Below are 15,578 nucleotides of genomic sequence, written 5' to 3' on the forward strand. Positions count from 1 at the left end.
ACCAGGTGAGCTTCCACAAATGGAGAGCCACTGCAGAACCATTTTTGTGTTGCCACCCTCTGAACCTCTCATGGAGGGGGCACATGAAGACAGGCCTTTGACAGTGATCACAGGATCCAGGTAGCTTCATATGGGACACTGGTGGGCTCACAACCCAATCAGGATCATGCAGAGGCACTGGCAGTATGAGGAACATAGCCATGGTGATCTACATGATCATGACAGCAACTTTGAGGAATGAGCAACATCTTGGCACAAATCATAATTGCTTCATGTCAGTCTTCATCGAAATGCCCATCTACACTATCAGCAACCTCTGTGGAATCCCATCTGGGCAATATCTCTGGAGATCTCCTTATGCTATAAACATTTTGTGTGAAGTAGATGTTACATCAGAGGTGGGGATCTCAAGCCAAGGGTCTGAATGTGGCCTTGCAGTTCTCTCTGCCAGGCCATTGGGACCCTTCTCAGTCTACCCCTTTATCAGCCCTGCTCTGCAATTGCCTCAAGTGCTTTGACCTGTCTGAAATGGCTCATTGGAATGTGATGGTGCCTCTTGCTGGTCTGGAGGTAGGATGGAAAGATACAGGTGTGAGCAGAACCCCCTGGCTTTTGTGAGGCTGGAGTGTATCTTACTGTCCCAAACTAAGAGTCACTCATATTGTCCTACCCACTTTCACTTCTAGCCTTACTCACCATTGGAATGCTGCCTCCAGAAGAGGTATTGTGGTCCTCAGGCTTCAAAAGTTCCCCACCCCATCTTACATTTTAAGAATGTTGAGCAGGACTGTGTACTTGGTATATGAGTTGGGAATGTTATGTATTACTAATGGTGATGATGTTGTTCTGAGTTTTTGTAACTTCCCAAATTCCATACTTTCCCAAGCCTTCTGGATGAGAAGTGCCAAAAACATTAGCAATGAAGTATTTCACTTGGGTAACTGATGTGTGTCAATGACTGATGCGCTGACTCCTTTTGAAATGCTGTTCGTCAATCAAATTAGGCTTAACCACTTCCTTAACTGGATTGCCGCCGAGTTTTTCCATATGATCTTTCAGCCCCAATAGTTAAATTAATTGACGGAACCTTTTCAGGCCATTAGGGAGGATTGATTTGCATGAAGTGAATATGCTATTGTTGTTGTTTGCTTGCATAGTAAAAGTCTGGCTTGAGAGAATCTTTTGGGGACCGCAGTTAGTCTACCCATGTTAGGGCCATTTTCAGTTGGCACTTAAAGAAATTAGGGTCAGTTCAGATGGTCTTCTCCCTGTTGTCTCCGCTCCCACATCTACCATGTTGAGTGAGCTACCCACAGGAAAAGCATAATGTGTATGTGAGCCAGGAACTAGTTTTGGCAAAACTTGAAGCTGCTGTGGCTGAAATGAAGGAGTTTTTAGTTCAAACACTGGGTTGCTCACATGAAGAGAAGTCTCCTATGAGAGGGGGAATGAGAACACCCCCTCCACATTTTGTTAAGGTATTTGTTTTTCTTATTAAAAATCTCAGTCAACTGGATGAAGAATAGAGGGATGCTCATCAAATTTGGGGTTGACACAAAACTGGGCAGGTAGCTAATGCTGCGGAAGGCAGAACCAGGATTCAAGAAGATCTTAATAGACTGGAGAACTGGCCCAGATGAACAAAATGAATTTCAATAGGGACAAATGTAAGATTCTACACTTACGCAGGAAGAACCAGATGCACATATATAGGATGGGGGACATCTGGCTTGCCAGTAGTACATGTGAAAAAGATCTAGGGTTCTTAATAAACCACAAGTTTAACATGAGTTGTCTCTGCAGTGTGATGCAGCAGCAGTAAAAAAAGCCAATGCTATTCTAGGCTGCATCAGAATAAGTTTAGTGTCCAGATTAAGAGACGTTATAGTACCAAAATGATTGGTGTTTTATTTTAATTTTTTTTAGAAGGAAGAGTTAGAAACTTCTACCATCATTTCAAGTGTCATGCAGATATCAAGGCAAAAAGTAAATTAAACAGTAAACAACTGGTGAGAAAAGTACTTGAAAAATACCATTGGTTGGAACAAATAATTCTAACTGAATGTCATTTACCAGCACTGAAGAAGTAGAGGGAAGTGTCGAAAGAAAATAAGCAAAAACGCACGCATGCATTATATTTTTTTCATAAGCTCATCTCAAACAAAATTCCCCTAGAAATAAAAACTTGAAGCAAAGCCTTATCAGAGGCTGGGATTTCACCATCTTCTTTTCTTCAGTCTTCCTGAATGGCTTCCATGCTTTCTCCTCTTGTGTACCTACCCATACCAACTGTATTACCTGAAAATACTTTAGCTTGAGATTTTTCTCCCTTGATGGACTCTCTTGGTGAGTTATGGGGTGAATACAGCTGGTGTAAAGTATCAGGAAACAAAAGTTATTCATGCACCACACACACACACACACAACTTTCTTGCTGAGATATTTGTCATCTCTCACAAGCTATGCAAGGCTACAGAAGACAGTGGAGGTGTCCAAAAGAAGAAGAAGAAAAAAGAACTGCGAGTTGGTACTGACAGTTCCGGAGGTAGACTGTTCCTCTCTTGAGTTGATGCACCATTGATGTTCAAGTGATGTTTTCAGCGGAGTTATTCTGTTGCAAGCACTGCTGTCTGGAATAAGCAATCTCTGGGATGCCTGGATTATATCCAGTCCGTTCATTGGTGAGAGTAATCTACTGTAAATATAAAGAAAAGAGTGGGGTTATCTCTGTAGCTGACTGCTTCCTGAAATGATTTTGGTTGAAGCCCAGGTACTAGGGATGGGTGATAAATTAATTTGGTTGGCTTTTTACCACTCAATTTGCCCTACCTGAACCAAAGCGCAACTTTCCTTTGAAAGTCATACGTCTCTGAATTTTGTGACGCAGTTCTCCAGCCAAAGAATGCATCCAATGAACGTGCACATTAGGAGAGCAATGTACAAAAAATAATAATTGCAAATTGCTTGCAAAAAGGCATATATAAGGCAAAATTGCATTTACAATTTTATGAGGAATGGGCATGAAAATGCACACAACTTTTCATGAATACTTTAAAATAAAATCACAAATATGTGCAGAAATGGGGCATGCTGAATATTGGGGAAATGAGGAATTGAAAATGACAGATTTGCCCATCTCAAACATATATTGCCTCAGTACACCTATATTTATGTAGCACAACTGATCGTCACTGATAGATTTCCTCTTCCTGACTTTCTTGAATGTAATTTTATAAGCCACCTGAATAGCCATTACCACATTTTGTGGCAGTGAATTTCATAAGACAATGATCATGCATTGTGTGAGAAAGTATTTTCTTTTGTCTCTGTATTGAGCTTGCAAATGTGATGTTAAACTTCACTGGGTAATACTACATTATGGGAGATGGACCAAAAAAACCCCACCCCACGCTCTACATCATTCATAATTTTCTAACCCTCTATCATGTCCTTCCCTCTCATTCATTGTTCTGACAATTTGAAAGAACTAGTTGGAGGCTGAAGTTTCTCCCTAACCCATCATATTTGCTCCATGTAACTACAGGTCCCCACACTAATTCCCCGATCAAGAACAATTTGTCTTGCCTTTTTCTTTTAATTTGCAAAGTGTTAGCACTCCCTTAAAATAAAAAAAGGAACTATTTAGGCACGGAGGGAATGGAAAGTACCTCATCCTTCACTTAATGTAGCATCTCCTGGGGAAACTTTGCTAATAGGATTTAACAGTCTGTTGCACAAAGGAGCCAATGGCATTTGCAAAAAAAAAAGCCCTCTTGCTTCCTTTCCTATCTCTCCATTGTACAAAGCTGACAGACCTTGGTTGACTCTGTAAACAGGCAGACAGGAGGCTGCGAATGAGTTCTCAATTATCATGCGCTGAAATGGCTGACACCCCTCCCATCCCCTGCCAGTAAGGAATTGGACATGGATCAACAAGAATTCAACATGGGGAAACGATTCATAGTTGTATACTGCACAGGAGCTTTGCTTAGTTCAGGCATAGGCAAACTCGGTCCTCCAGATGTTCTGGGACTACAACTCCCATCATCCCTAGCTAACAGACCCAGTGGTCAGGGATGATGGGAGTTTGTGGCGATCACACAGGGTCCCCAGATGTTTGACGGTCTATTGATCCCTGTGCCACCACTGCACTCGCTTCCCCGCTGCCACCAACCCGTTACTCTCTGGTAAAACACGGAGTCCAGACAGTTGTTAAAATTGAACCAAATAAACAAGTTTATTTTATAAGCATTAACAAGTTTATGGTTTCTCAGATAATATTCCTGTCGGTTTCTTAACTTTAGTTTCTTTACCAGCTTACATCTTCCTAATACCTTCTGACTGATTATCTCAACTGTTTGACTGACTCCTCTTAACAAATTCTCTCACTCTCTCACATCAGACTAGCCCAACTTATCCTCTCTCTGTCTCTTCTCTAACTCCAGACTGACTTCTCAACCACCCTAACTCTAACTCCTCCCCTTGGGTTCCCATTGGATAGTCATTTTACAATTAGTTAACCCTTTCCTTATGAACCCAGTATGATGTCACACATCTAGGAGGGCAAACGCCACAGAGTTGTAGTCCCAAAACATCTGGAGGGCCGAGTTTGCCTACGCCTGGCTTAGTTTGTAGCAGTATGAATGGGGAAGGTGACAGATTGCACAGCCCTGGCCCTAACAATTAGAGTGAATTGGGCACTGCCCCAGCAACCTTAGCCTGCCCGCAGCTAGTCCTCAAGTGACTTGGCTGCCTTCTTTCCTACAGCCAGCCCAGAGCTGAACACTCCTTCTCTGTCTCAGGGTTGCCCTTGGGGAAATCAAAATGTTGCAAAAGGTTTGGCGCAGGTTTGGAGGGGATCCTCCAACTTTGGAGTTCATAGTTAATGTTAAGTACGAAGCCCTTGTTTGATGTATCAGCAACACAGTTGTGGGGCATTGCAAAACGCAGGGTTTTCACTGCAAATCAACTGCAAAACTTGGGTTCAGGTTTGCAGGGCATGCCAAATTTTGGGCTTTGTAGTTAACTGTCCTGAAACCAACAGGTAGGAGGATGGGGACAAAACTAGAATGAGTTTGTTCTGCCTGTTGTTGGCTCCAGCTCCGGCTTCTGTTGGTCTCCAGTGTGGTGTAGTGGTTAAGAGCGGTAGACTCGTAATCTGGGGAACCGGGTTCGCGTCCCTGCTCCTCCACATGCAGCTGCTGGGTGACCTTGGACCAGTCACACTTCTCTGAAGTCTCTCAGCCCCACTCACCTCACAGAGTGTGTGTTGTGGGGGAGGAATGGAAAGGAGATTGTTAGTTGCTTTGAGACTCCTTAAGGGGAGTGAAAAGCGGGATATCAAGTCCAAACTACTACTCTCCTCCTCCTCCTCCTCTTCCTCTTCCTCCTCCTCCTTCGTTCCTGCCTTCTGCCTTCACTGGCAGAGGAAGAGGAGTGTGTGGGGAGTGCACCATCCCTGGCAGTGTGATCCCCAGGGTGCCATCACAGCTGCCTCCTCCGCCTGTGCTGGGCGCCCCACCCCCGCAGGCAGTGCACCCTGCCCCCAGGACGCGCGCTCTGCCCCAGGACACATGCCAGCCCCACCTGCCTGCTCTCCGCCCCGGTGCTGGAGCATGAAGCTCTGCCACTATCTGCCTTACCAGTTCCAATGGGCACCAGACACTACTGAATGCACTTGAGTTGGGAAGGACACTTTTGAGTCTCTTGGGAAGGACACTGGCAGTGACAGGCCAAGAAGATGAGGCTGGGGTGGTTCAGGAAAGAAGGTCTGTGAATAAATTGAAAGGCTGGGGGGCGGGGAGAGATGGGAAGACACATCTGCATGTCCCAGACAGCAAAGCACTAGACTGAGGAGACCAAAGAGTCTAGTAACAGATTGCAATTTACAAAACAGGAAAACAAGCAAAAGAAATTGAAGCTTATGAACATAGGAAGCTGCCTTGTGCTTAACAAGACCATTGATCCATCTAGTGCAAGGCTGCCTACACTGACTAGCTGAGACTCTCCAGGATTTCAGACAGGTTCCAACCCCCCCTCCCATCCCTATCTGGAGATGCTGTGAATACAAAGCATGTACTCTACCGCTGAGCTATGACCTTTCTCCATAGGCATCTGGTTGGCCACTCTGATCAGACGGGCACTTGGCCTGATCCTGCAGGGCTCTTCTGATCTTCTTATGTGGGAAGGAGGCATCAGTAAATCAGAACATGGCAAGCAGCCAGTGGAAATCAAAAGGAGGTGAATATAACGAAAGAAAAAAAGATGCTGAAGCCGAAAAAGGAGATAGATTTGGGGAAGCCTAGATGGGAAATTAGAACACAGCTCAGCGACTCTCTCAGTACAGGGAGGGAAATGGTTCATATTGATGATGATGAAAGGAAGGGAGTAGGTGCAGAAATAAGCTTCCATTGTAGCATTTATTTATTTATTTGCTTCATCTTACACTTTCTCTCTATCTGCCCATGTTGAGCCACATCCACCAACAGGAGGCCTGGAAGTCTGCTTTGATGTGATGGTTTTATGCAAGGAAATCAAGCAATATAGCCTCCAGTCCTGAAACTGGAAGCTTCAGCACAATCCCAAGAAGCTCAGCACCCAGTGAGCAGCGAGCAAGTGTCTAAGTCCTCTTGGGAGATGCAAGACACATTTACATTTTGTATGATCCGTCTCTTCCAAAAATTAGGAGGAAAAAGAGAGATAAGGAGAGCTTCCAGAGCCCAAGGGAGATGAGGTAATGCACAATTTCTCCATGTTGAGAGAAGGGAAGAAGTTTTTTAAATCTCTTCAGAAGTCTTACTTATTGTAGCATGGCCAAGTTATCCAAAGAACTCAATGTGAGCAAAGCTTGGAAGAAGTGCTCTCTTCCCCCAAACAATGGGAGCAGCAATGCTTTGGATGACCACTGCAATATCCTCTGATTTTTCTGGCCTTTCATGTGGGCAGTTCACAGAACATATATCTATTACATTCCCATATCTGGTGGTTTTCATGTTCCAGACAGGCCAAAAGACCATTCTCCAACAATACGTTCCCCAAAGCAGACACATTCTGAACATGCAATTTCACTGGTTGAAGGATATGACTAGCATGGTTGCCTAGCATTCATAATATAGTCGTTTTGTTGAGTTGAGATTCCTGTATCCCTGGGTGTTGGACTAGATGACCCTCAGTGTCCCTTCCAACTCTGCAATTCTATGGTTTTATGAGCAATGACAAAAACAAAAACAAAAAAATCATTGGAAGGCTCTTCTTTCTAGCATTGATGCTTGAAAGAAAAGAGCTCCAGCACATGATATAGAAGCTGGGATTGCAGAAAACCACAAAGGCTCATAGCAACTTAGTTTCTCAGCCTGTTGCTAATGGTGTCTTGACTCCCAATGTATTCCTGAAATGCTATTATGAACTGCCATTCTAAGTATGCTATTTTTTTTTTACAGATGAAACTTGTCACCTGGACCACGTAGGTTGAATTAGATGGAGTGAAACTCTTCCATCCCACTCTGCCCTGGCAAATCCAATTCAGAAATAATTTGAATACAGCCAGTATATTTATGGATATCTGAGTTAAATTCAAATTGGAAGTCTGAAGTAATGTCTCCCCTCCCTCCCCAGGCTGAGAGGCTTATCTGCCCTGGTGAACACCTGAGAAATGATTCTGTCATTTACAAAGGACTATTACCATACTTTTTTGGGACATATCTCTCCATGCATCTGAACCGATTTCCAGGAACAACAGAGGTTTAGGGTGGAATTCAATACCACACTATTATGATCGTTCCATCAGCAAAAGCAGTTTTGCTTGCTCAATGGAACCATCTCCCCTCTCCTTCCTCCATGTGCTCTTCTGGACTATTCCTGAAGGGAAGGAGGAAGAACAGGAAAATGTGAGTTGTATCCTAGATGGAGAGAGAAGGCAAAGCAAGATGAAAGGGATAGGGCAGTGAGCTAAGCAATGAGATGGTTGTGGGGAGGGGGAGCTTTTACCTATAATCTGGTCATCTCAGCAGACAGAAGGGGAGAGGAAATTCCCAGTGGCAAATTAAATTCAACACAGATTAGGTTTTCCCAGGGTAGAGTAACAACTGCCCATTGTGAACATTTGCCTGACCTCATGGAGTGCCACATAATCCAGCCACGGAAAGGGAACTGTCTACATATCCTGGTCAATATAGATAGTCTCCAACAGGACTTGGAAAATGTACATACATTTACTGAATTTTGTACATTCTTTGGTCTTTATGCATAAGCTCCAACAGGCTTCGGGAAACGTACATATATCAACTGCAGTTTGTGCATTCCCGAGTCATTATGCATAACCCCCAATTTGCTTTGAAGAATGTTCATGCCTTGCCTGAGTTTTGTATGTTTTCCAGTGAATATGAATGATCTCCAGCAGGCCTCAGGAATGTGCCTATATCTAGGGAATGTTGTACATTCTCTGGGCAATATGCACATTTTCAATATGGTGTGCAGAGTCTCCAAGAAACACATCTTTTTTCCTATTTTTTAAGTGTTGATCTGTACTCCCTGGGCCACTTCTAGCCCACAGCCTAGTCTTGCATGGGCTGCGGCATACCTTGCAGCTGAGCAGAAGAAGAAGAGGTGGACTCAGATTAAAGATCAGCTCCTCCCACCCCTGCAGTCAAGTCTTTCATGCCTCCCTCAGAACTTTCAGACTCAGACTTGGGATGGCAGATTCTGCAGCAATACAAAGAAGGAGATGAAGAGGGAGGGGAGACTGGAACAGATGGCAGCCCTTCCCTTCCTCTGAATATACCTGGCTTCAGTGTTGAATATGGGACATGGGTGGCGCTGTGGGTTAAACCACAGAGCCTAGGGCTTGCCGATCAGAAGGTCGGCGGTTTGAATCCCTGTGACACGGTGAGCTCCTGTTGCTTGGTCCCTGCTCCTGCCAACCTAGCAGTTTGAAAGCACATCTAAGTGCAAGTAGATAAATAGGTACCGCTCCAGCGGGAAGGTAAACAGCATTTTCGTGCACTGCTCTGGTTTGCCAGAAGTGGCTTAGTCATGCTTGCCACATGACCCGGAAGCTGTATGCCGGCTCCCTTGACCAATAAAGCGAGATGAGCGCCACAACCCCAGAGTTGTCCATGACTGGACCTAATGGTCAGGGGTCCCTTTACCTTTACCTCAGTGTTGAATGCCTCCTCTCCTTTAGGGGGCAGAGTGCAGCCGGAGCCTGCAGAAAGATTAACTCTTCAAATCATAACCACATTATTATAATCTGATTACTGCTAATTCTCATAGTTAAATCCTTTCCCCAACTTCATCATATTATCATATTTCTTTAAATAGTCTGAAAAAGACATCAATTCTTCCATAAAGCACTCATCACTGGATCGTCTTAATTTTGCCAGTTCTGCGTAGTCCATTATCATACTTATCTATTCTTTGGTTGGAACTTCCTCCTCCTTTCATATCTGCACATATAGAATTCTAGCTGCTGTTGTTACATACATAAACTTTAACATTTCTTGGGAGATTTCTGCTTCTATAGACCCTAACAGAAGCACTCTGGGCTTTTTCAATACACTAATTTTAAACATCTTTTAAAATCTCATCGTGTATCATTTTCCAAAATTCCCTCATTTTCTTGCAAGTCCACCACATATGGGGAAAAAGATCCATCTACCTGTGTATAATTCCAGCAATTATTAGGAACCTTCTTGAACATTTTAGATAATTTGTTAGGTGTTAAGGACCATCTATTTTCATTTAGAGGATAAAGCTAAAGGTAAAGGGACCCCTGACCATTAGGTCCAGTCGTGACCGACTCTGGGGTTGCGGTGCTCAACTCTTGTTATTGGCTGAGGGAGCTGGCGTACAGCTTCCGGGTCATGTGACCAGCATGACTAAGCCACTTCTGGAGAACCAGAGCAGCGCACAGAAACACCGTTTACCTTCCTGCTGGAGCGGTACCTATTTATTTACTTGCACTTCAACGTGATTTCAAACTGCTAGGTTGGCAGGAGCAGGGACTGAACAACAGGAGCTCACCCCGTCGCAGGGATTTGAACCGCCAACCTTCTGATCGGCAAGTCCTAGGCTCTGTGGTTTAACCCACACCGCCACCCGCTCATAAAAAGGTAAAGGTACCCCGCCCGTATGGGCCAGTCTTGACAGACTCTAGGGTTGTGCGCTCATCTCACTCTATAGGCCGGGAGCCAGCGCTGTCCGCAGACACTTCCGGGTCACGTGGCCAGCGTGACGAAGCTACTCTGGTGAGCCAGAGCCGCACACAGAAACACCGTTTACCTTCCCGCTAGTAAGTGGTCCCTATTTATCTACTTGCACCAGGGGGTGCTTTTGAACTGCTAGGTTGGCAGGCGCTGGGACCGAGCAACAGGAGCACACCCTGCCGCGGGGAGTCGAACCGCCGACCATGCAATCGGCAAGTCCTAGGCACTGAGGTTTTACCCACAGCGCCACCTGCATCCCACGCCACCCGCTCATAGCAAGCAGTAAATTTCATATCTACTTTCCACAGCTCTTCCCATGCACTCATTTCTATATTATGTCCTTCCACATGAGAGTTCCTTATCTGAAAATGCTCCTCTACAAACTGCAGGAAGGTAGGAGCATTGCACCATTCGCAAGCACCTGGGATGGGTGTGGAGCATGCTCGCCCAGCCCTTACCACTGAGCAGGTACTTGTGTGTTGGACGGTGCCCTTCACCCTCTTTGCCCCCCATAACCGCCACCAATGGGTTGTAGAAGATGATCTTCAGCTCCTAGACTAGATGCTAGACTAGATGCTCACAGGTCTGATCCAGCAAATGTTTTAATGCTTTATCTTAAGCTTTATGCCTGTGAAATATCAACAGGGAAAAACTCCTAGCCTGTCCTGTTGACTTGAAACAACTTCCTCCTTGCCATGCATTCTGGGAAAGGACAACCCAAACTTCACCACTTCACCACTCATTTGCCTTCCAGCTGGTTTCTCCTGAGCTTTCTACCCAGTTAAAATTAATAACCAGTTACGCTGCAAGCTTTGGATTTTCATATTTTTTCTGGCATCTTGTATAACCTGAAAGTGTATTTATTTTGCATTTTTAAAATGCCCCAAAGCAACACTAAAAGTAACGACATCGTAATGTTTCAATATAGTTCAGTCTGGGTCTAAATATAACTTGTGTGCCTTTTTGTGGATCAATATCAGGTCCCTGCAAACCGTTCTATTTTATGACATTCCTTTTAGAAAGTTGCTCTTGAATTGCAAATGGCTGTCATATCTATTAATAAACCATACATCCATCTTCAAGAATGCTCCCTAACTCTGCTCTTCCTTTGCTATAGAGCTTTAGTTTGCATACGGTTGCACCAATCCACATTTTTTTTTCATACTGTGGGGTGAGCTCTGATCCCTGTGCGGTTTTCTAATAATACACATACCTGGTGTTGATTTATGTGCCTCTCCAAGTGCTGATTTAGCCCTTCCTCTGTGCTTCAAGAAAGTTTTAAGCTCCCCTCCTCAAATAAATAAATAATACGGAACGCCACAAGGATCAGCCAGTCACAACTCTGCATGAGCAGGTTGGGGAGGGATAAACCCTTAATAATGTTTCAAGGGCTATCCAATCAGCACTGTTCATTGCTGGCTCCTGCAGGAAACAGGAAGGACTGGTTGCCCCTTCGATTCTCTGAGGTAGGTTGCATGTCTCACCCAAGTACCATACTTGGCATCCTTCCCTCTCTGCACTGTGAGTTGTCACTAGGGGAATCAGTGTTGTACCTGAATGTCTGAAGATGAGGTGGATTGGAAAAACAACAACAAGCAAATCAATCAATCAATCAATCAATCAATCTAATTGTAAGAGTTCTTATTTCAGAACCTTTAATAAAAGTGTGCCCCTTTCTCTCTCTTTCGTTCAGAAGCACCAAGAGCTTTTATGCATATTTTGGATTAGCCATCCATTCTTCCAGTTTTTGCACTCCTTGTAGGTGCAAATGCCTCCTGGGTTCCTACTTCCTCCTTGAGAGCAGAATAAGGGCAAACTAAACAGTATATTGTCAACAGTCTCCTTACATTCTTTCCAACTCACCCCCACTAAAGTTGAGGAGCAGACATTGGAGATGCCAATTTCTATCATCTGAATCTTCCTTCCTTCCTTTTTCGGAAGGGATACCTCCCAAAGTTCCATTTTTGTTAATCAAATTCTAGAAGATGGTGTTGGACTTTGCCTCCCATCAGTCTTAGATGGCTTGGTCAAGGCTCAGAGATTATGGGACTTACAGGTCAACAACATTTGAGGGCCCCGTCCTTCTTGCATGAATTGTCCAACCTGACATTGAAGCTTTGCCACCACAGATCATTCAACTTAAGTGTATCCTGCGGCATATGTGAGGTCTGGATTTTAGCCTGGGATGGGCAAAGTGGGGAGCTCAGGTATTGAGAACCTTCCCAGAAGCCAATGACAAGGACAAATGATTCATCAGAACTTCATTCCACCCACTTGATGCATCATCTTCCAATATGCCACCATGTGCCAATTTAATTAACGTGCTGTTTACTTCCTCATCTGGGTCATTAATGAAGGTGCTAAATCTGCTTTTAAATTCCTCAAAGTGACCTTGGTGAGGGAATGTAATCTGGATCCTCCAGTGGGGCCTGGATGGGATCAGGGAGGACAATTAATGAGGGAGGCAAATTAGAAAGCAGGGTGTTGCAGGATGCCAGCACGCACTGAACAGGAGGGAAGGAAACCACCACCTTAGCTTGGGAGAATCTAGTGATCCAATTTGCCCAACAATGCCCCTGGAATTTCACTTCAGCTCTGTCCTGCAAAATCACCTAAGGCCACTTGACCTTCTCTGCTTTCAGTAGCTACTTTCCCCTGAAGGGCATTTTCCCCTGAAAAAGAAATGATGACAGGGAAGTTATGGGGGCTGTGTCCCTTCCCCATGGGAAAAAGCAGCACAGAGGGGGACAATTTTCAGCTGCAAAATGATAGGAAGCATTAAACAGTCTCTTATTCGTCTCCCATTTTGGGGCTGCGTTGGGTTAAAGAACAAACCCACCCCAAGACTGTGGAGCAAAGGCTCACAGAACTCCACTTAGCATGTAGTTTGAGCCTCAGCTTGCATAGCCAGTGGGTTGTCTAACTCCGATCTGCTCAGCTGGAAAAGTAGAGCTACATGTTTTCTCGAATAAAGCTCTTACCCACTGGGCCTGGGGAGACAAAGCAAATCTGTTTGGGTAGGGAAGTGTTTGCTCTTATCTCCTTTCACAGAAACAATGCTTTAAAAGAAGATATTCACTGGTGCACAGTTGGTTTTCTTGTTTTTGTGATGGCCTGGGATTTGGACTCGGATTCTGAACCTGAGGGATCCCAGCCTGCACAGAATTCCCCAACTCCAGAATCAGCTGAGCCGGAGTTGGGGCATGAGCCTGAAGGGTCCTCACTTGTGCTGGATCCTCAGGTGCAGGCATCAGCTGAGCTGCTCTAGCTTCTGAGGTGATGGAGGACCCATTGCCTGCAGGTGCTCTACTCTCAGCCCTGTCAGAGGAAGCTGAGGTTGTCTCTGGGTCTGGTTACCCTCCAGCCTCTCCTGAGCTACAGAGGCTCAGGGCAGAGAGGCGGAGGGAACTAAGTTCCCGCAGGAGGAGTGCTCGCCTCCAGCTTCAGCTACTACGGACTACCTCCACATTGCACCTTTGACCATGGTTCGGACTTGGACCTCACCTCTCGGGTAACCCACGGGACCAGCACAGTTTTCTGGATTGCATCCCAAGGATGACCAGCTTCTGTATTCACAGTGAGGAACAATCTCTTCTCTGTGCCTCTGAATACTGGGGAACACGAGTGGCGAGAGTGCTCTTGCACTTCCACCATGCCTTAAGGTCTGCACTATAAGAAACAGGATGTTGGACTAGATGGTCTGGTGCAGCTCTCCTTGTGTGCCAGCACTAATAATAATAATAATAATAATAATAATAATAATAATAATAATAATAATTTTTTATTTATCCTGTGGCATCTGAATATAGACTGTATTTTTAATCAAGGTTTATATTGACTTATATTTTGATCAGGTTCATAAAGTCTAAAATGGGCTTAAATTCACAAATGTTTCATGCCAGGCAGAAGACCAGCTGCTTAGAGAACCTTGACAATGTTTTCCTCCTAGACAAGGGGCCCCCTTGATTTATAGCAGAAAACAATTCTCAAAGTCGTAAAAAGGGAATTACAGGTTAAGAGCAAGGTTACACAGACCCAACATAATTAGGAATGGGCAAATAGTAAAATGATACCATGGGCCTCTCTTAAACTTGAGCCACAGGGTAAAAGGCCAAGAGCAAATGGTTTTGAAAACAACTGGCTGGAGAAGGGGGGGAGTGTAAACAGGGGAAGAGACTTTTTTCTTCACTTTTTATTTTGAGGCTGTAAACTGTTCCTTCCTTTTACTTTGAGGAGATTTATCCTTCTAAAAAGCTATATATGTTATGTATGAAATATGCTGGCTTAAATGTAATTATGCAAAGGATCTAGAAAGAAAGAAATGCTAAATTCTTATTTCATAGAGTCATATTGCTGTGAGACCAGAGGGGCAAAACGAGCCCAGCTCCCCTGCAAGACAGGAAGACGCCAGCGAGCACTCATGACAAATGGTTGTCAGGCCTTTGTTTAAAGACCTCCAAAAGGAGATATTTCATTGATGATGCATGAGAATATGAACCCAAGGTCTCTGACATCTGTTCAAGATAAAAATTTAAGATTAACCATTTGTTTTAGAAGGCAATAGGGCAAGGAGGGCAAGAGGTGAGCTGGTAATTAAGATTCCATGTAAGATATATTATTACTTATTTGTCATTTATATATAGCTCTTTGTGTTCCATATAAGGACAGGAGGATATGGGTGTATCTTTTTGTGATTAGTTATAGCAATCAGCCAATAGGAAATCCAACCAGGCTGATTGAACAGAGGCAGCCCAAGGAGGAGCAAAGGGGGCTGGATTAAGGGAATATAAGTGCTGGCCATAATGGCAGGAGGCAGGCCAGAGCTTGGTAACCATATACCACTGTGCCTCTCATTTATTTGTCTGACAAATAAATTATTATTTTAATTTCTCTATTGCTGCGTTGAATATTTCATTCCAGCTAAGCGTTAACCACAAGCAGGGTGCTACAATACCCCGCCCTCCCCAGCCAAGGCCGGGCTCAGAGCGGCTTACAAGCAATAATAAAAACAAGAAGAATGATTACAACTTAAAAACAAAAATAAAATACAACATTAAAATAATGGAACATTAAAATATTAAAATGTAGCCTCATTGCAGGAGGAGAAGGAAAAGAAAAAAGAAAGAGAGGGAGGGAGGGAATCAAATTGGCTCCAAGCCAAAGGCCAGGCGGAACAACTCTGTCTTACAGGCCCTGCGGAAAGAAATCAGATCCTGCAGGGCCCTGGTCTCATGAGACAGAGTGTTCCACCAGGCCGGAGCCAGTGTTGAAAAGGCCCTGGCTCTGGTTGAATCCAATCTAACTTCCTTAGGGCCTGGGACCACTAGGGTGTTGTTATTTATGGACCTTGAGGCTCTCCGTGGGGCATACCAGGAG

The sequence above is a fragment of the Podarcis muralis genome, chromosome 8 (assembly GCF_964188315.1).
Source record: "Podarcis muralis chromosome 8, rPodMur119.hap1.1, whole genome shotgun sequence".
NCBI classification, from domain to species: Eukaryota; Metazoa; Chordata; class Lepidosauria; order Squamata; family Lacertidae; genus Podarcis; species Podarcis muralis.